This window comes from Microcebus murinus, chromosome 1, assembly GCF_040939455.1.
Source record: "Microcebus murinus isolate Inina chromosome 1, M.murinus_Inina_mat1.0, whole genome shotgun sequence".
Classification (NCBI taxonomy): domain Eukaryota; kingdom Metazoa; phylum Chordata; class Mammalia; order Primates; family Cheirogaleidae; genus Microcebus; species Microcebus murinus.
In genome coordinates, this window is record NC_134104.1 from 103,133,599 (window position 1) to 103,154,137 (window position 20,539).

Here is a 20,539-nt window from a genome sequence, read left to right on the forward strand (position 1 = left end):
TCATTATGTATCCCACATGCAATATAGAGTGTACCTTCAACTGCTAGGGAGATGTAAGTATTAGATAAAATCCTCCAAGTTCTCACAGCCAACATTTCTGATTAAAATGCTTTCAATTATCTTGTCTCTGAAATAGAAGTAATGATCTGTTCTTTCTTCCCAAGGTGTTGGAACTTAAAGAACCTTAAGTTCTTTTAATTAATTCATTTCCTACCTGCCTCAAGTCAAGGACTTATGTGGCATGCAAGCAAAGAATTGTAGCCATTTTTCCTGGTAATAACCTCGTTGGCAGCTAGCTGGCTTGTAGTTTAGGGATTCATGCATAATTTCATATCTCAACATAGTGTTCATTTTTCACAGTTTTAGATCAGAGACAAGAATGTGCCCATGAGTTAAATCAATGACACAACAAGCAATGCCATTTGGAAAAATTACCCATGTTTTTCTACAGGCAACTACTTAAAATTGATAAGTAATCACAAATTTTCAGTCTAAGCAATCTGAAAAAGGCAAACCTATAAACAGGAGGTTATAAATCTAAAATAGGAGGTTATAAATCCAAAAGCTCTAAGGTAAACTGTAGCATCACTTGAATTCTACCAAAACCTCATTCAGGATCTGAGACTGAAGAAACTTTTTTCAGTTTTTGATATTTACCGTGTGTTAGGGTCCAAGAAGTGCCTTTACGATTTCTCTAAGGCTTGTTAAAAGCACCACATATACTCACCAGCAAACTGGTATTAGCTGAGCAGCACCTAAGTGGACACATAGGAACTGCAGTAATTGGGTATTGGGCAGGCGGGAGGGAGGGGGTGGGTATATACGTACATAATAAGTGAGACATGCACCGTCTGGGGGATGGTCACGCTGGAAACTCAGACTTGTGGGGGGAGGGGAGGAAAGGGCATTATTTGAAACCTTAAAATTTGTACCCCTATAATATGCTGAAGTTAAAAAAAAAGTGATCTCATTTTTAAACTTCCTACTTTTTGTCTGTTTACCCAGCCCCAGATCCTCAGCTCACCTTCTCAACTGTGCATCTGGCTAATGGTCTCATTCATTCATTCAGTAATGAGTCAGTCAGTCTCTTCCTTACTTATTCCACAAATGTCTATTAAACCCCACTCTGGGCTAGCATTGTTCTAGGAAATGGGGATGGAGCAGGACAGAAAGGACCCTGGCTCTGGTGGCACTCGCATTATGGTGGGGAAGACAGGCAGGAAACAAATATACAAACTATGAAGTAGGTGATATCAGAGGTAATGGGATGGGAATGACTGGAGAATGGGGTGAAGCTTTAGACTGAGTAGTCAGGGAAGCCCTCTCTGGGGATGTGACATCTGATCTGAGATACAAATGATGAAAAGCAAACGGCCACTTGGAGTGAGCAGGTCAAGCATTCCAGACAGAGAGGAGCACATGTGCAAAGGCCCTGAGGTGGAAAAGGAAAGAAAGACAGAAGAGTTGGATGAAAAAAATTTCCAATTCCCAAACATCATTGTTTTTATGAGTTACAAAACAATGTGTATGGGGGTGGGGGGTGTTATTCATAGTCAGGAAGGCTAGTCCCTAAAATGCTAACAGTCATTTTATAAGTGTTAAAAATACAGTCAACTTTTATTCCCTTTTTTTTCTATTTCTTGCAATTTCTAATTCTTCTACAATTAGTATTAGTACTGATGTAACAAAAAGTATTATGAAAAGTTCTGTTCACTTTCTTTAAAATAATAAAATATAAATTCAGAGAGTAAATGACCATTTTATCCATTTAGTAAACCTCACTTACTTAGCCTTTTTAGGTTCAAAATCTGGGATAACTCCAGACACACTGGACTGAAGTTTGCTTTGCCATCATCTATGAAAATAAATTATTTGGACATACTTCAAAGAAAGTGATTAGTTCAATGAAGGGTTAAAACCATAAAATTATTTTCAAGCTACTCTTTTCTAGACTTCCTGTTCAAACATCGCACGTACTGAGCCGAATGGTTGTCTAAATACATTCCTTGCAAATAGCCTAGCCCAGTCTCTGCCCATGGGTCATCAACTATACTCAAGAATGATAACACTGTAATTCTGTAAAAATGGTTTTTTAATTCAGCCTTTTACCAAGTCCTACTTTAGTCTTTGTCCCAGTTAAGGAATTCTTGATGAGTTTTGTTGTCTTATTAAATTGGATGTGTTAAAAACCACTGAGAAGCCATACATGCCTAATTATAAAAGCTAGAATTCTACAATCTGAGAGTAGGTATGTAATTGCGGAAACTAAACAATTCTAGCTTCAGGCAGGTCTGCACCAGCAACCAGACACCACAGCGACAGAGCACTGGAAGTGGCCACGTGGGAGGGCAGGCGGGGGCAGCACTGGTGGGCAAGCAGAGGGGGCTGGGAGAGGACGCGAGAAAGGAGGCGACTGAAGAATGTGTTCCTGGAGAGGCAGCACAAAGCATCAGGCTTGATGTAACCAGCAGCTTGAGGGCACGTTTTTTCATCAACCTCCCAGTTCCTGGAGCACCCCAGAGGGGCTGCTGTGTCACCTGTGATCTTGGAAAGTCCTTCCACAGTCATAGACTTGTGGCTCCCAAACTGGCCTCATTCTCACTGTTATCTGGATTTTTCTGAAAATAGGGATTCCTGGACTCTGCTCCCACAGACCATGATTCAATAGGTCTGGGTTGGAGCCCTCAGAAGCTGTGTTCTTGCAAATCTCCCCCAGGTGATGCAGCCAGGTTTGGGACGGCTGAGTTTACGGGGGGGCGGGGGGGGGCAGCTGGTAGGCCCTCAGCTTGGCAAGGCATCCCAGAGGTGTAACTTTGCAGGAGCTGAATGGCAGTCAGTCCCCAGAGCTGCTTCTTTCTTGCTAAGTGAAAGAGTCTTGCAGCGCAAAGAATCTTTTCACATGCGCTGCAAAGGGCTTGGCATAAGGGATACTTTACATTTCCAACCTGGCTGATCATCAGAATTGTTATTGCCAGTATATTATTTTAATTCAGAGTCCCCCGGCCCCACACCAGAGTCTGATTCAGTATGTCCTGGATGAAGTCGTCAAATCGCATTTTAACCATCTCCAATGGGTGGTTTAGGAACCACCAGGTTTAGGACCCATTGCTCTAGACCAGTAGTCCTAAAACTTTAGAGTGCATGTACCTTCTGAGCACTAATTAAATAAGCAACATCCTAGCCCCACTTTCAGAGATTCTGATTCCATAGTTTGAAGAAGGAGCCAGGAATTTCAATTTTCAATAAGCAACCCAAGCAATTGTCTTGCAGAAAATTCCAGGACTGCCCTTTCAGAAATACTGATCCAGAACAACCACCCCTCCCATCTCCTGTCTCATGCCACCAAGCTAATGGTGATCCTTCCACCTCACAGGAACCTTTCACTCAAAAGTAGAGAAGTAAAAGACTTGACATCAATATTTCTTTAATGTACACCATGGTATGCATCTGCCATGATGATTCCTTTTCACAGGCAGATTTGTCAAAAAGGACAAACACCTGGGCCAGCCACGTGGCCACCGACCTCAGGGCTTGAGCTGCACTGGTAGGGCTGTCACAGGGAGGCTGACCGTGGACTGAGTTGGGAGGGAGGGCGATTCATAACTGAAAAGGAAGACTGATGGTAGGGCACCTCATTAGGCACTGCTTAGTAGGGCAGCATGAGACTCTACACAGGAGATAAAGACCACGATTTGAAAAGAGCGGAGAAGAAAGGACACAAAATACGAGGTGGGAGGGAGAGCTACAGCTGTGGTGCCGGATGTGAGCAAAGCAAGGCTGCCGTGCGTTGGCTAAGCAGCAGACAAGTGGAGCAGCTTGATTAAAGGAGAATGACAAACCAAGAGTAGGGCGATCATGGTGTTTATGAATTTAGCAGTTGCACTTTCCACCAGCCAATGGATTTTCTGAGCCATGGCTTTGAATCTGGCACTCGAGCTGGAGGGTCAGAGAGAAGCAGTGAGCCAGGGAGTGAGCCTGCTACCTGTGGGCAGGCACGGGGCAACATGAGCATGCTTCTCTTACTCATAGCTTCTGTGTAAGTATTCACATGGAGAAATTAAAAACTAGAAAATCAACATTTAGAGCTGCTGATATACATGAAGAAAAAAAAGAGAAGCAATCAAAGATGGTAATGGTTATGTTTCTTATTATAAACTTGCAAACGCTGGTATATGTTGACCCCCACGTGAGTGTGGATATCCTTAGTCTACTTTCTGAGAGAAGCATTAACTGTGTTTAAATCTCACTCAGCTTGCTCTGTACTTGGACCCATGTGTTGAAGCAAACCACATAACCATACAGATCAGTCTCATTTTCAATTCATTACATGAACCTTAACAGGCCTCTGGCAGTGCCCGGAAATGGTAACCTGCCTCCTAGTCCTTTCACTGTCCCACTCTACACACCATATCTTCTCTCTTCAAACCTTCAGGACACCCCAACCCATCCCACTCTCAGCATTGAGCTTACTTCCTATTGCACCAATACCACATTCAATCTTTTTACTTTTCTGCTGCATAGGCACCTGTAAGCTATCATCATGAAATATTGTCTTTTTGGCTTCATAAAAATCAAAGAGCCAGGAAATAAAGCCATATGAAAATTGTTTTTTGGTTGTACAGTAGTCTTTGGAACCTAGGTCAACAAAGGCCCCAAGCAGCTGTGAAATGATTGAATATTTTTCTCTAACAGGAAATATCTTATCTTCCAGCTTTTTTCTTCTTGGTAAATAGCAACATGCGTTTAATTGCTCAAGAAAAACCTGTAGCGCTCACTCCTTTTTCTCCCTGTTCCGTACCCCTCACATCCAATCCATCAGCAAATTCTTTGTTTCAAAACGTGTCTTGGAGCTATGCATTTCTCCCTACCCCTTGTGTCCCCTACCTGACCCCACCCCATCCTCTCTTGCAGAGACTGCAGCAAGTGGCCTCACCTGCATTCTTGCTCTCCTCCAATTCATTCTCCACACAGCAGAGCAATGATTACTTTGAAACATAATTTAGCTCATGTCACATCCATGCCTTGAAGACCTCATGTGATGGCACACAGGTACAGACGGCAGATTAAACACACATACTGAATTGTGTTTTGCCTTATGCCTTTTGGATGTCAGGTTTATGTCATAAGAAGTAGACCTGTGATCTCATCTTCACAAGTTAAATAGTCAGTACAATGCCTGAAACATAATTAAGCTGTCAATAAATGTGTTAAATGAATGAAATGTTTTCCCAGATGACATCAACTATCACAGTTTTGGACACAAGGCTCTTACCACATAAGAAGGTGGTCTATGTTTCAAAACAAAACATATTTTAAATTATAAATTTCAGGGTTCGAAATATTCTGCTACTCAAACAAAGACCTCTGGGCACAGCTGGTATTTACCAACACCCAACTGAAGAGAAAGCAAGGAATTAGCACAGGCAAAACTGGAAGGTCTTTGATATATTTCTTTTCACCCATCATCTCTCTTCTCTGTACCACTCTCTGTTTGAGACCTCCAGTGCCTTCCTGCTCTTCTCAGCCCACCTCCTTACCATATTAGAGAATGACCTTACATCCATTCTTACTCTTCAGGATGAATAAATAAAGCGCTGTCCTTTCCATTAATGCATCCCTCCCTCCCTGTCTTTTATCTCTAACCATAAAAAGAAAAATTATCTTGTCCATTGTTAAACAGGTTTCAAGCCTCTCCCTTATAGAGACTGTGTCCAGGGCTGAGGCCCATCAGATCCTGCCCTCCACACACAGAAGAGAGGAACTGTGCTTGTGGGGTATGTCCAGTGCCTTCTCCCTGAGCTCCGTGCTAGCACAACACCTTCCCTCTGTGTAGACCCTAGACTCTGCTCGGGTTCAGGCATGCTGCAGGACTCGGAAATAGGCTTCCCCAGAGTCCTGGCATAAGGAAATGATCAGCTGGTAAGGGAGAAGGTGGGCATGGATAGAAACTGGTTTTAATGCCCGTTATCCAAAGTGAGCCGACACAAGACATGGAAAATGGGCCCCACATCTACTCGCCATCAAATTGGTACTAACTGATTAAAACTATGGTTTTCAAATGGTGGCAATGCTCACCAGGGATTTGGGAGGGGGGGGGACCCAATCTTAGGGATGTGGTGAGCACTTTGGAGGGGAAGGGCATAACTCTAAGCCTTCTTAGGGAGAACCAAAGATATACAATGTAACCAAAATGTCAAAAAAAAAAACACCCAAAAAACTTTTTATCATGCGGTGGGCAGGTGGGAGGGGGGAGGAGGAAAGGGGTGTATGCTTTCATAATGTGTGTGGTGCACACCACCGGGGGATTGGACACATGGGGGGGCAGGGGCAATATTTATAACCCTAACAATATTTGTACCTCCATAATATGATGAAATAAAAGGGAAAAAAAAGAAACTGGTTTTAGTGGAAAGAGAGAGAGGGTGGTCAGAAGAGGAGGGTAATTCTGAGGACAGCAAGGGGCTGAGGCTTTCTGCTGATCCATCCCCTGTTTACTTCAGCCTAGATCAAGGGAAGAAAGGCCTGGAAGGCCACCTGCAGGAGCTATTTCACATACGACTCTGTAAGCCATTGGACTCCCTCCACAGAGGGCAACGTGAGGAGGAGAGAGATGCCTTCCCCATTTCCCGCCTGTGAGCTCTAGCACATCCACGGTGGTTTCTGGTGGGACATGACAGAACCCAGAAGACACAGGCCAGAGAGGAGGAGGAAAAAACACCAGAAGCTGTGCGAAGGCTGACCAGGCTTGCTTGCGACCACACAGGACACACACCAAAGCCTTCCAGAGATGCCGAGGAGCCATCACTGGGCCGGGCCTGCAGTAGTCGGGTGAAGACAAAACCATCAGCTGCTGTTCCTATGTTTAACGCACACGGTGAGGCTGGGACAAGAGATGCATAGGTTTTTGTGAATCACAATATCCAAGGTTTAGCTACTTCCCACCTCCCAACCGGCTCTTGCTTCTTTTCTCCCGTCTCCTTCACCTGAGGATCGTGTACCACCTGAGGGCAGGGACAGTGTCGCCTTCCCACTACTCAGTAGGACGTGTGTGACGGACACATAAATAAACAGAGGAACGTACCACACCACCTTAGTAAAAGAAAGTACTGCACGATCTTTAGGCAGAAGACATTTCTGATGTTCATTTTCAATTTATGCAACAAGAAGTTAAGTTTAAAACTGTGTCCTACTAGTTACCCGCCCTCTCTTCCCGTGTCTGTCGGATTCTACAGCTAAATGTGCAGATGATTCTTTCATCAGTTGCTGACTCGGTGTCTCTTTTAGTTACGCTGTTGACGTGACAGAAGGGGCTGGAGGGGTAAAACCATGTCTAAGCAGAAAGGCTCTGTTCAGGGAGGTCCCTCCTTAAGCACAGCTTGCCAAAGAAGCTCTGAATGGGGGTGGCACCCTGGAATAATGTTGCTGGGGTTTGGGGTGAGAAGTGCCCACTGTACCTGCTAATGGGGCCCTGAGCCTGTTACATGGGGAGAAAATCCATTTGGTGTCACAATGACCTGGTTCATGTTCAAGCATTTCTGTTGACTAACTGCATGATTAGGAGAAAATCTCCTCACTAGTCTGGGTCTCATTTTCCTCCTCTTCCTAAGATTTTATAATAATGCCTATATTACCTGTATTACAAACATTGTTACTGAATCAAACAAGAATCATATACTAAGTTGCATGTAAAAAGTATATATATGCACACATACATATAGATGTATATATCAATATATACACACATACAAATACACACACACTAGGCCAATAGTATCATGAGAAAAGGCAATTCTCACTAAAATCAGAGAGAAAGTCTTTTCTAGTTTCTCAGAATTGTCCCACCTTATTGCATCTTTGGTATGGATATATTCCAATCAATTTTTTTCTCTCGACATCAGACTTTCAGAGCCTATTAAATACCTCTGAGAACAAAGTCCTTTGTTATTTTCCTTGAAATTAGTTGTATTCTTACAAATAGCCAGTCATTTCAGCACTAAATCAAAACAGATTCATGTTGTAAAATAATAAATAAGAACTTTTTCTTTGCATTAGTTACTGATCAGTGGAGTAATGGCCTACACTTACACAAAGACATAATGGATAATTTAAAAAAAAGAAAAAACAACATTGTGACCAAGCAGTACTCAGACTTTAGAAACCATTAAATATTATAGAATAGAATAATCAAAAGCACTTAATCATTCCTGCAGCTTTTTAGAATCTATAGTTAGAATTTATTCTTTATTTATGTGCTTTTATTTCTATGCAATCCCTGCAAGCTCCAGGGTATATGTTTTTCTCTTTCAATGAATGTTTATGCCCTATGTCTGTGTTGCATAGTCCAACATGGTTTGATCTGCCCCAAGGTCAAAATACTCTCTTGATCATTGTGCACAGAATTAACCAAGACTGACAGGACTATTAATGGTGCTTATCGCTTACACAAGAGGGAGGAAGAGTGCTGGGCTTGGCTGCAGGGTGTTTTCTGACTCTGGGATGAAAGGATCTCCCCCAAAACATGGAAGGTTGTTTACAAGCTTTGGAAACAAAGCTTTTCACCACTTGTCCCAGGAGTCCCTGCTCCAGGTAACTGAAGGTACACATCTCCCTGTTAAATACATACCTGGTGGGACATCACGACCAACCTATTTCCAGAGCCACAGTAACAGGCACTTGCCACCCGCTGGAGGGAGCTGTGGGCACTGTTAATTGATGCACTCCCTTTCTGTATCAATAATAACTACAAAAAAGCAGCTCTGGGACTTGTGCATTTTTAAAATGATAAGAAGAAAGTCAGCTCTATAGTCTCTACATCTCTGGCACCCAAGTAAGGAGAGAGTTACTGATTTTCTTTGTTCATATCAAAATATAGTGGAAATTCAATGACTTTTTAAAAGAACAAAAATCTTTCAGAGGGCATGGACTCACCGGGACAGGTTGTTTTTACTCAGGTCTTAGGAAAGTGGTTTTTAAAATTGGGAAAATAAAATGTTTTTATATTTTATTTCAGTTTCCAGATTGTATGTCTCAAAACATAATGTGACATGAAGCTTTAAGTCATATAAACTTTATTGTTGTTGTTGCTGTTGTTAACATATTTGGGATAGAGAAGCCAAAGTAATGATAATCATGTCACCCAAATTAACAGAACAACATCTGGGTTGCAACTTCTACAAATTTTGGGCTAAATGTGCATTATCTTTGCTGACTCTGATCGATATCATTATACTTTCTCTTAAGGTAGCAATCTTCGTGGAGTCTGTTTCACTTGCGTAAACACTGTGGCATCATTACCTTGGATTGGAAATGCTGCTTTCATGGCTTCAGCAAACATCAGTCACCTGGCCTTGACACTCTAATTCTATCTCTACAGCTTGCCTTGCCATTGTCAACAAATAGTTCTGACTATACTGTTCCAGTTCCACTCTGGTAGAAAAAGGAATAAGCCGCTGGACAAATAAGCATTTGATCCTCCAGGTTCGTCATGCAAAACCTAAAATTTCTTCATGTTGAGGATGCCAATGGAAAGGACTCAGGCTTTGGACAAATAGATCTGGGCCTAATCCCTGCTCCACTACCTTCCAACTGGGCAACCAGCAGCAATTTTCAATTTCTCTGAGAGTCAATTTCTTCATATGCTAAATGGGGATAACACCACCTAATCTGTCCAAAAGTAGGAGAAGTAAAAGGCAGTAACAAGTCAAAAGTCCAGTGTCTCTCCCCAACCCCACCCTATCTCCCCACACAGAGTCTACTTTGCCCCATTCATGCACAGGGCTAGCCCTAGATGGTCTTTCTGAACAACAGTTTTATCATCTGTTATTCATTCTAGTTTTTACCAAAAACCCAAGGACCAGATGCACAAATATATCTGGCTTATTTCTAACAGTCTCACCAGTGCCTAAGGCTGTTCATGAAACATTTAGGCACTCAGAAAACATTTGATGAAGAAAGAAATGTCAGCACAAGCTCCAGGACACCAAAGTTGCTAAGAAACATGGCATGCCTATGTTCACACCAGCTTTCAGTAGCAGACGACTGCAGCCAGCAGTTCTTACCTTCAAAAACTTTCTTTGATCTTCATTTCCCATCCAACATCCTTCCTATAAATACTAGAAATGTTGATGATTTCATCAACAACCAATCAGAGCCTTGGATCACTGAGTAGTTAGAGTTATCACCATGAGTTAATCAAGTTCCAGCTTAAAAGTAAATAAAATTTTATTTCACTGACTTATTGGCTAAACTAAGATAATTAAAATAGTAGACTTCCACTGTACTTATGAGGACCCCCTAAGGCCAGGAGACCCCAAATTTATAGGCACACACTGCATGCAAAGTCTTTTCCAGAGCCAGAAGCAAAATCCCAAAATGGGTTGAACCATATGAAATTGTCACTTTTGTATTTTGAAAGCAGCATATTTGACATTTCCATAGAGTTCAATCTAGTACCTCACTGAGCACCAGCTTATGAACCCTGAGTGTTGCTCTCCCACAGAAGGAATGTGTTCATGTCACTTCTCTCCTTGAAAAATCTTCCATGGCTGCCCATTCTGTATAAACCCTGTGGCCAGCACTGCAGGCTGTTCTCACCCCAGCCCAGCCTCTCTCTGGATCCCTGCTTCCTCCCTCCCCGGCCTGTTTGCCACAGCAGTGTTGGCTGATCCCTGAGCACGCCATGCATTCCCTCACCCCAGGGCCTTTGATCAAGCTGTGGCATCTGTGTGGAATGTCCTGCCTCTCTCCACTACCTGTCAGATGCTTGCTGTCCTTTCAAGATGAAAGTGAGAGGATATCACCTCTCCCAAACTTTCCCTAGCCCCTTCCTGCACCACCCCCCCCCCCCGAGTCAGAAGTCACCTCTGCCTGACCTCCACCTTAGCACTTACTATAACATACCTTGTTATATTAAGTGGACATCTAGGTTTAATTCTTCAGCAGATTTGAGTCCCTATCAAAGAAGAAACTGACTTTATCCATCTCGTCTCTCTTACACTGAGCACATAGTAGGTCATTACATGTCGATGAACTGAGTAATGATTTCAACCCACAGACCAACTCTCCATGACTCACACCTGCTCAGTATAAAGGTCAAGGGCATAGGCTTTGTTTGACTCCCACCTCTGCCATTTAATATCTGAGCTACCTTCTGCAAGTTACCTAACTTCTACAGCTTCACTTTTCTCATCTCAGTAACAGGATAATAGTCCCTACTCAGAGTTGAAATAAAGATTAAACGAGATAATGTAGAAAACATGCTTAGCACCATGCCTGTCACAGAGCAAGTGTTCAGAAACAAGAACAATTATGATTTTGTTACTCTTATAATAATTATGATCACCTGTTAAACAATTAACAGGTCATGGGTTTAAAGAAAGAGTAATGCCAGAGGCAGGTAGAGGAACAGACATTTCCAAAGAAGCCTGTAGACTCCTAAAGACTGGAGTGTTAAGATCCTGGTTATGGTGGGCAACAGCCTGATGTATTTGGTACAAACGCGTTAGCCCCACTATCCCCAGGTGACAAGAATGCATTTTTCAACCTTTATTTCTCACACCCACTGGAAGATGTGACTGGATCTGAGCTTTTGAGGAATTAGAGTTTTGGCTTCAACTGAGCTGCAAGACTTGTTAAATCATTTTATTCTTTTGCCACTCAAGAATATGGCAGGGCAGTTCCCTGAGTCTATTCAGCTCATGATTAGACTTGGAATCATTTAGACAAATGCCTTGCCCTGAGGTCAGTGCAGGCCAGAAACCTCTTGCTCTGAGATGACAAAATCTCTGTCAGCTTCCAAAAATAGGAGCAATGACAGGACGTTTGAGGACTTAGATTTCTAATGAGGTATTTAGTTTTTGTCTTGGATAGTGAAAGAAAACGCTGTTTTCTCTACTCACACAACACTTCTAATACTAAATGTATGGGTTTTCCACACCAAATGATTCTCCAATTCTCTGCGGACACCAGCTGGGTGATACTAACTGCCTGGAATTAGCACAGACCCCACAGATTATAGGCTCGCTCCCACAAGACTGCCCCCAACTTCAGATGCCAATCACAAGTAGCCGTTCTCCAGGTTACCTACACTTCTGACTTAGCTACAAATTGGGGGTTCCCACAACCCCTCCTCAGGCTCAACAATTTGCTATAATGGCTCACAAAACTCAGCAAAACATTTACTTACATTTACTGGTTTATTAATGGGTACAAATGAACAGCCAGATGAGGAGGTACATGGGGGAAGGTCTGGAAGGGTCCAAAACACAGAAGCTTCTGTCCCGGTTGAGTTGGGGTCATGCAACTTTCTGGTGCATGGATGCATTCACCAACTTGGAAGCTCCCCAGACTTCATCATTTACCGATTTTTATGGAGGCTTCACCAGGTGAGCATGATTGATTAATAACAATCTCCAGCCTCTCTACCCTCCCGGAGGATAGAGTACGGGGTTGAAGGTCCCAAGTTTCTAATCACGGCATGGCCTTCCTGGTGACCAGCCCCATCCAGTAGCTACCCAGGAGCTCTAAAGAGCTGGGTCATGAGAACAAAGGAGGCTCCTATCATTCAGGAAATTCCAAGGGACTTGGGAGCTCTATGTCAGGAACTGGGGCAGAGACCAAATATACATTTCTTACATCATAGGTAGGAATAGATAAGCATACTGCTTACTGCATATTGCCAGATTCTCCAAAACAAAGGCAGACGACATGGGTAGCAGGAGTTTCCCCAACAGCCCCACCCTACAGGGAGGAAAGCAGAGCGTCTCCCGCCCCCCAGAGGCCTCTTTAGAGATGTGGGTATGTGTTAGCCTCGGCAGGATCTTAGGACTGATTAGACATGGGCTTAAGAAAGGGAGAGAGACTGAGACAACTCTAAATTACTGTACTTGAGTAACTGAGACAATACTGGTGCTTCCAACAGACACGGGACAGCAGGAGGAGAGCCCCCTCCCGCTCAGGGCCTTGCCCTTGTCTGCTCTGCAGCAGCCCCTCTCACCCCCGCCCTCTTGCCCTTTCCAAACAGCACACACTTCCAAAACCTCACCTCCCCAAACCCATCCCGTCACAGGCCTGAACCCTGCACTGCCCTCTGGCTGGAGTGCTCACTTCCCCTCCACACCCACCCTTCAGATCTCAGCCCAATGTTGGCTTCTTGAGAGGCCCTCCCTGCTCTGTTGACCTGTTGACCTCTACAGTCAACTCTGAGTCAGAAGTGTCATCCTTTGCCACCTGGTCGTGGGTGCAAACTTACAATCATTTGGATGACTGAATCCCACCACATCCTCCAGGTAGACAGTAAGCTCCAGGAGCACTTTGACAATATGCTCCTGCTCTATTGTAGCTATCGCTACAGCCTGGCCTAGTGCCTGCCCATTGTAAGGGCTTCATAATCTGCTGTTGACTGCAGAATGACTGGAAAAACAGCATTTCATTTTTTTATTCATAAAAGAAAATTTAGCCAGCACAGTGGCCCACACCTGTAGTTCCAGCTACTCTGGAAGCTGAGGTCGGAGGATCCTTGAGCCCAGGAGTTCAAGGCTGCAGTTCAAGGCTGCACCTGTGAATAGCCACTGCACTCCAGCCTGGGCAGCATAGTGAAGCTCTGTCTCAAAAAAAAAAAAAATGTCTACCCCACCATTTTTCATAGTGCCCAAGACCATCACTAACACTTTATCCCTTATTCCGTGAAGGATTTTCCAGTCTTGTAGAGAAGTCATTAGGTTAAAAATATCCCTGGAACAGATTAGAAAACCTTTCTCCACTCAGACTTGGGAGTTTCAGGGGAAGAATGCACCTCCTCTTCCTTGGAACCACAGCAACCTCTGTTCTTTATATCACTCTATCCCCTACATCCACATCTAGGAGATAAATTAGCACTAGAATTTGGAACTGGGAAGATATGTGATCTCTGAACTAACATGGTTGGGGGTCATGAAGTTCCCTTACAAGGCCTCCTCCCACCCCTGAAAAGAGCCCCTGTCAGCATCCCTGGGTGCCTGGAATCTGAAGGACAAAGCTCCCTGCGCTGCCATGTGCAATCTCTGGCCCGCACTCCCTCCCCTTGTTGATCTGAGAGCCCAACCTCTCCCTGTGATTCCAGCCCAGCTTCTCCCTGGAGCATCTCCCTGTGAACAACTCTTGCTGGGACCACCACATATCAGGTGACAACTCTGCTGGGCAGCCTGCCAGGAGCTCGGACACCATCTGGACACACACAAATGTATGGCTGAGTTTCCTGGAGTCATTTGTTTTCATCGCCACAGAATTATGGAAAGTGTTGAGGTAAGCAAGTCTCTTCGCCACGGGTAAGTAAACTACCTGGTTTTCCCATTACTGCCTCATCTATTTCCATCTTCCTGGGGCATACTGCCTTTTGAATGCCTTTTCCACAGTACTGCTTAGTTGATCATCCCATGTGTGAGCATTGGCGTAGCACCTGGGGTTATTAAGCTGAGGGGGCGATTGTAGAATTGAGTCAATTACATGAGGGCTGAAAGATATCTGCACCTTCTGGCACTATCCAGAAGAAGCCCACTGCTGACTACGCAGAAATCCAACCCATTGCATTGACCATACGTTTAAAAATAATGCATGTTTGCAAATTACACAAATTAATCTTTGCAGATAATTAGTCAACAAATTAGAAAGGAATAATTTACTGGAAAGTGTCAGGTAGAAAGCAAACCTTTAAGGCAGTTTCTAATCAGTAATTCATTTTATGACTCTTCTCCTTGCTCTACTCTTTTGATTTGTAGTCCCTAGAATAAGATATTAAAAGGTATTATTTCAGTCACCATAATTTGATTCTTGTTCCTGACTCATCTGCACTATTCTCTCAGCATGGACGAGAGCTACACTCCACTGCAACCCCTTTTCTCACTGCCCACACTCACACTGAGAACCATCTCGTATCTTCTCTGTTTGACATCGAATACAGCCCAAGCGCTTGGATTTAATTATCATTCACAAAGGAACTTTTCTCTCTCTTCTTTTTAAATCTTTGAAATCTCTACTTTTGCATTTATTCAACCCTGCTTCCCGGACCAAACCCTGTGAAAAATCATACTTTGAGGCACCCATCCATTTGTTTTTCCACCCCAAGTCCTCTTTGAGCAGGTAAAGAATAAAGGGAATTTGAAAATGGAAGGGAAGTTTCCAGAAGGGCAGCATGCAGCCAAGAGAGACTGAAGAGCAGGTTCCGGATGCAGGCACTCGCCGGCCAGTCCATGGCACACCCACCGGGGCCCTGCAAGGCGCAGATAAAACACAGGGTGCAGGATCAGAAGACACGGCTTCCAGTCAGCCCTGCGCTTACTCCTGTGATTTTAGGAGTCCCTGGACTCGGTTTGGAGGTTGGTGGTGCCACTGTAGCTGGAGTGGCTGTACTCAGCATGCTGCCGGTCACATCATGGCAATCAACAACTGCCTTTCTTAAGAGGGGATGAATGGGTGATGTGAGTGTTTGTGAATATACGGCATCATGGCTGCCTGTTTTCGCTCCAGTGCAAGCCCAGGAAGCAACCTCCACTTTCTCTAGCCCTCTGACCTCCAGAAAGCACAGACAGAACCTGTGGATAATCACCACATTTTCTGCACCACAAATACAATCCCGGAGGATAATCCAGGACAATGTGAAAACTAAGAATGAGATCTGGGTACATTCAGATCTAGCTTAGATTCTGTCCTTGACCAGAAAAAGGTTTTGCTCCAGAAAAAGTGAAATGTGCATAAAGTAAAATGAAGATCCACAGAGCAGGACCAAGTTCTCAGACAAAGCCAGGGAAAGCAGGGGCATTCCTGGTCAGCAAGCCAGCACTGCAGAGCAGCAGCCCTCGCTCACAACCAGCCCAGCCTGTGCCTGTCCCATTCCGAGCCAGCAGCCCAGCACAAGCTGACAGTGAGCTTGGAGAGCATGGGGGACTCACGCAGACTGCTGTAGGCGTCCTGCAGGGAGGAGGGGAAATTAACCCAATATATCAACAATTTAGTAGTTTTAAAGAAATAACAAAGTACCATTTTTAAGATTCTTTTTCAAGAAATTTTTTCCATTGTGAAATTAGCTCGTTTTAATTCCCATCACCTGCTCTAAGCACATCTTTCTGCCATTCTTGAATAAGGTTTACTATGCACTGAATAGTATGAGCAAGATGCTGAAAGTGTTTAATCTTGATAAGAGAATAAATTCTTTGAAATGAATTTAGCAGACTTGCAGACACACCAATAATGAGCATGGTTGTCAAACCTCACACAACATGCTTCCTTCTGCTGCTGTCCTGTGGTGGAGGTTTCCAGACATTTTGTGCTCAATTCACACATATGACCTGGTATGGAATGTTCATACACCCAGATTCCAAAAAGTATGTGTCAGCGAGAACTGAAATGCATGAAGTCTATATTTGGTCTAAAATACAAAGCCATGGCTGGGTGTGGTGGCTCACGCCTGTAATCCTAGCACTCTGGGAGGCAGAGGTGGGAAGATTGTTTGAACTCAGTAGTTCAAGACCAGCCTGAGCAAAAGCGAGACCCCGTCTCTACTAAAAATAGAAAGAAATTAGCTGGACAACTAAAAATATATAGAAAAAAATGAGCTGAGCATGGTGGCACACGCCTGTAGTCCCAGCTACTCAGGAGACTGAGGCAGAAGGATCGCTTAAGCCCAGACGTTTAAGATTGCTGTGAGCTAGGCTACACCACGCACTCTAGCTTGGGCAACAGAGTGAGACTCTGTCTCAAAAAAATAAAATAAAATAATATAAAATAAAATAGAAACCCATAACACTTGTCATTGATGTTCAGGAAATATTGGGACAATCTTTTTTTCAAAGAGTTCTGCTTTTATACTAAGGCTCATTGATATGGGTCTTGGTTTATTAATTAATGTAAGCATTTTACATAGACAGGAGTACTTTCAGAATCCTCCACCCAAAGGTAAGCAATCCCCACCATTTTGAATAAACTCAAAACAAAATGCCTATTAACATAAGTACAGTCTATTTTCCTGCCCACAGTACATGCTGTTTGCTCTGCCTAGAATGTCCATCCCAATCCAACTCCAATTCAACTCCCACATTCCTTCCATCAGCCTTTCTGAGCTCTTGTCCCTCTTCCCACCAAACCACACTGTGTGTTCTCTGTGCACCATTAATACCATACACACTCTGATTAAGGCACTTATCATCTTTAAATATAACTGTACAAAAATTCACTTCTCCACTTGACTGTTTCTTTAAAAAAATATTTAAGTTTAAAAGACATAGAATCTTACTCTTCTTTTAGCACTGAACATATAACAGTGCATTGCTATACATTAAAGCAAGGCCAGAAGAATACCTGTCTGTTATGAATTTCTGTTACTAAGTATTCTTGAAAACTATACCCCTGAATAAATATCCCATACCTGAGATTTTTCATTAAGCCTGATTGCTACTTCCATTGGTACAAATGAGTGAGATTTCAAGATAGAACCTTTGGCTTGTCCTGTGCATACAGCATGTCCCTACACTTTAATAAGAGTGCTGGCTGGCTAATTAGGGACCACTGCGGCACCCGGGCAGGCGGTCAGGACGCAGGCTCCCGGGTCAGCTGACTTACACTGGAATTAACAGTTTGCTCTGGTTGCTCACAGCATGGAATTCAGCTCATCCTCAGCATGGACAAGTGTTGTTTTTTTTTTTTTTTCCTCTCCTTATTAACATAAACACTCACAGCACACTCAGACTACACACAGAAACAGCTGCCTCCCCCTTCGCGTTTTGTCGGAGATGTTCTTAGCCAAGCCCGTTAATGACTCAGAAGGGGCATTCGGAAATTTAAAAGCTCTTAATGAACGTGCTTCCTGCTCCCCCTCCCATCCTCCCTCCAAGTCTCACAAGACATCATTATTTTTAACTCCACATTGCTATAGCTGCACCTCAGAGAAAGCCATGCTGAGACAAAGGCGCAGCCCTGATCCCAGGATGGGAAGCATGGCCAGGAAAGAGGAAGGGTGGAAAAAAGAAGGGGAGACATCGGGAGTGGAGTTAGAAACACTTCTCAGAAAACACAACTGTAACAAAGGCCAAGCGGGACCAGAGGCAGGAACCCTTGGGAATGGGACGCCATGTGGTGAACCCATCTCCCAAACTTGGAGTGCAGGAGGGACACCACCAGCCCTGAGCAAAGAACTAGACCAGGATTTAGCACAGCAAGTCGGAGGAAAGTGGTAGATTTGCCAACTGATACTAGAAAACAATTTTACGTGTTCTGACCTAAACAAAACCTCCAACGCAAAGCTAACTAGCCCTCCTTACTTTGATATACAACTCTTGGTCTGTATTATTTTGAAACTCGTACACTAAAGAAGCAAAAGCCAAAGCCAAAAGAAGCTGAGTTGTTTGGGGAATTCTTTTTCTCTTTGTGGCTCTTCTTAGTACCAGTTTTAACCTCATTTCACCTAAATGAAAGTACCTGATTTCATCTCATTCTCTTCCTACTAAGCAGAAATGGTTCTGGTTGTCAAACTTTCCCAAAGGTAGACTGAATTATCCTGTGAATGGCCCCCCTGAGGCTGTGCAGTAAGAAGATCTGCTTGAATAAAACTAAGAAAGCTCTCTAAGCATGTCCCTTCCTTGATTTGTCTTTTTAGTCATTTTCCAGTGAACACAGCTAACATGGATTCTATCCTTCCACCAGTCTTAAAAAATAATTATTTCACATAGCAGAATAAAAGTAAATTAAATTTGTATCGTTCATGTTTAATTTTTTTTATTTCTGAAATATCTTTGTATCACTCGGGTTCCCAACAGAAAACAGATGGCACACTCAAATTAGGCAATTCAAACGGGTTTATTTGCAAAGGTGTAGAAGAATTATACAGGACTCTGTGGTAACCAAGAGTGAGTAGCAACAGAGAGGAGGGAGTGGTTGCCAGAACTGGGGTGGAGAAAGCCCAGCAGAGAAGGCTGCCAGGAGTCCACCGCCAAGGACTAACAAGCTCTGGTCAAGAGACAGTCAGCCTCAGGTGATCATCTGCAAGGGAAGCATCAGAAACATAAATACTCCAACCTCATTTTCCTCCTCTCCACCCACTCCCCCAACCCCTGCCTGCTGGGACTTCCCATTGGCCAAACCAAATGAGAAGGGCTCTCACTGATGTAGGCCACACAGGTCTGCCTGCTGCATGGGCGGGGGCAGGGTGGAGAAGCACAGAGAGTGCATCTGGACAAACAAACTGGCGCAAAATATAAAGTCTTATTAGAAAAACTTAACACTTTATTCACCTAAAACAGCTGCAAATTCATTTTGAATTCCTCAAACTCCAGGGCCTTCCAGGAACAGGCAACATCAGGTCCTGCAAATTCTCTGATATGTTCCTTATAAAAAATCAATGAGAAATATAAATTTCTGGTTTTCTTCTTGTGTAAGTCCTTTGTTTTTACTGACACATTTTTCCATACTTTGGCCAAGAAATAAAATACAAAAGGATTGGAATCTGAAAATATCAGACCAAAGCTTTTCTACTGACATAGCCCAGCATAAGATACTTAGGGAAAACTGCAATTCTCCTCCCTTCTCATCTTTTCACAAACATTTATTGAACAACTACCATGTCCCTAGTAGCCTATAATATACTGAGATGCAAAGATAAATGTAAATAACTTTACTTCTGTTGGTTTATAAAAAAATGGACAATTATTAGTTTTAGTTAGTTTTTGTCTGTTTTTGGCTCACAAAAAACAGTTCAGAAGGTAGAACTAGTTTCAGTCTTGGACTGATTTGGGAGCTCACCAATGTTTCTAGACTCTTGCTCTCAGCTCTTCCTCCTCATAGTGCTTGTTTTTATCCTCGGGAAGGTTCTCTTTATGGTAGAAGGATAGTTATAAAAATCTAAGTTTCACACCATCACACCACCAAACCCAGAAGACTAACGATGTCTTTGTGTCACAATCACAGTAAAGTTGTGGATTCACTCTGATGGGACAGGCTTAACTCACCCTTGAGTCAATCACTGTAGCCAGGAAAATGGGATACTCTGTTCAATGTAAGTCAATTAGAGTCATCATTTCGGTTGAGTGTGGGGCCACTCTAGTCCCAACAGCCTGACAATGGAGGAGGGACAGATCCACAAGAGACAGATCCACTAACATCTGAAAGCTGTTAGTCAAAGAAAGGAGGAAATGAATGCCAGGCAAGCAACCATCCCAAAATAAAGATACATGCGAATGCTCCAGAAGCCAAAAAGATTAGAGCAAGGAACTCCCCAAACAGGCTGGGTGACATTTTAGCTGATTCTTAAAGGAGGATTAGGATAAGATGGAGTGAGGCAAGGTAGAAAAGGGGGGAAGGCGATCCTGGCAAATAAAACAGCACGCACAAGCAGAGAGAGACATGAAAGAGCATGGGGTGTACTAGAACAATGGGACATTCAGTGTGGCTGGATCACAGGGCCTGGGTAAGTTCCATATGGCAAAGACGACTGGGACCACTTTCTGCAATGGTAAAGATTTCATGTCTCATGCTTGAAAGCATTAAAGCATTTAGCCAGGGGAGTGACAAGATCAGA

The 20,539-nt window shown here is 43.4% G+C and overlaps 1 protein-coding gene across 1 annotated transcript in view; it reads right to left on the bottom strand.

Moving 5' to 3' along the window:
* Window positions 1-20,539, bottom strand: part of KCNAB1 (potassium voltage-gated channel subfamily A regulatory beta subunit 1) — a 367,524-nt gene that overhangs the window by 285,938 nt on the left and 61,047 nt on the right. The window lies entirely within an intron of this gene.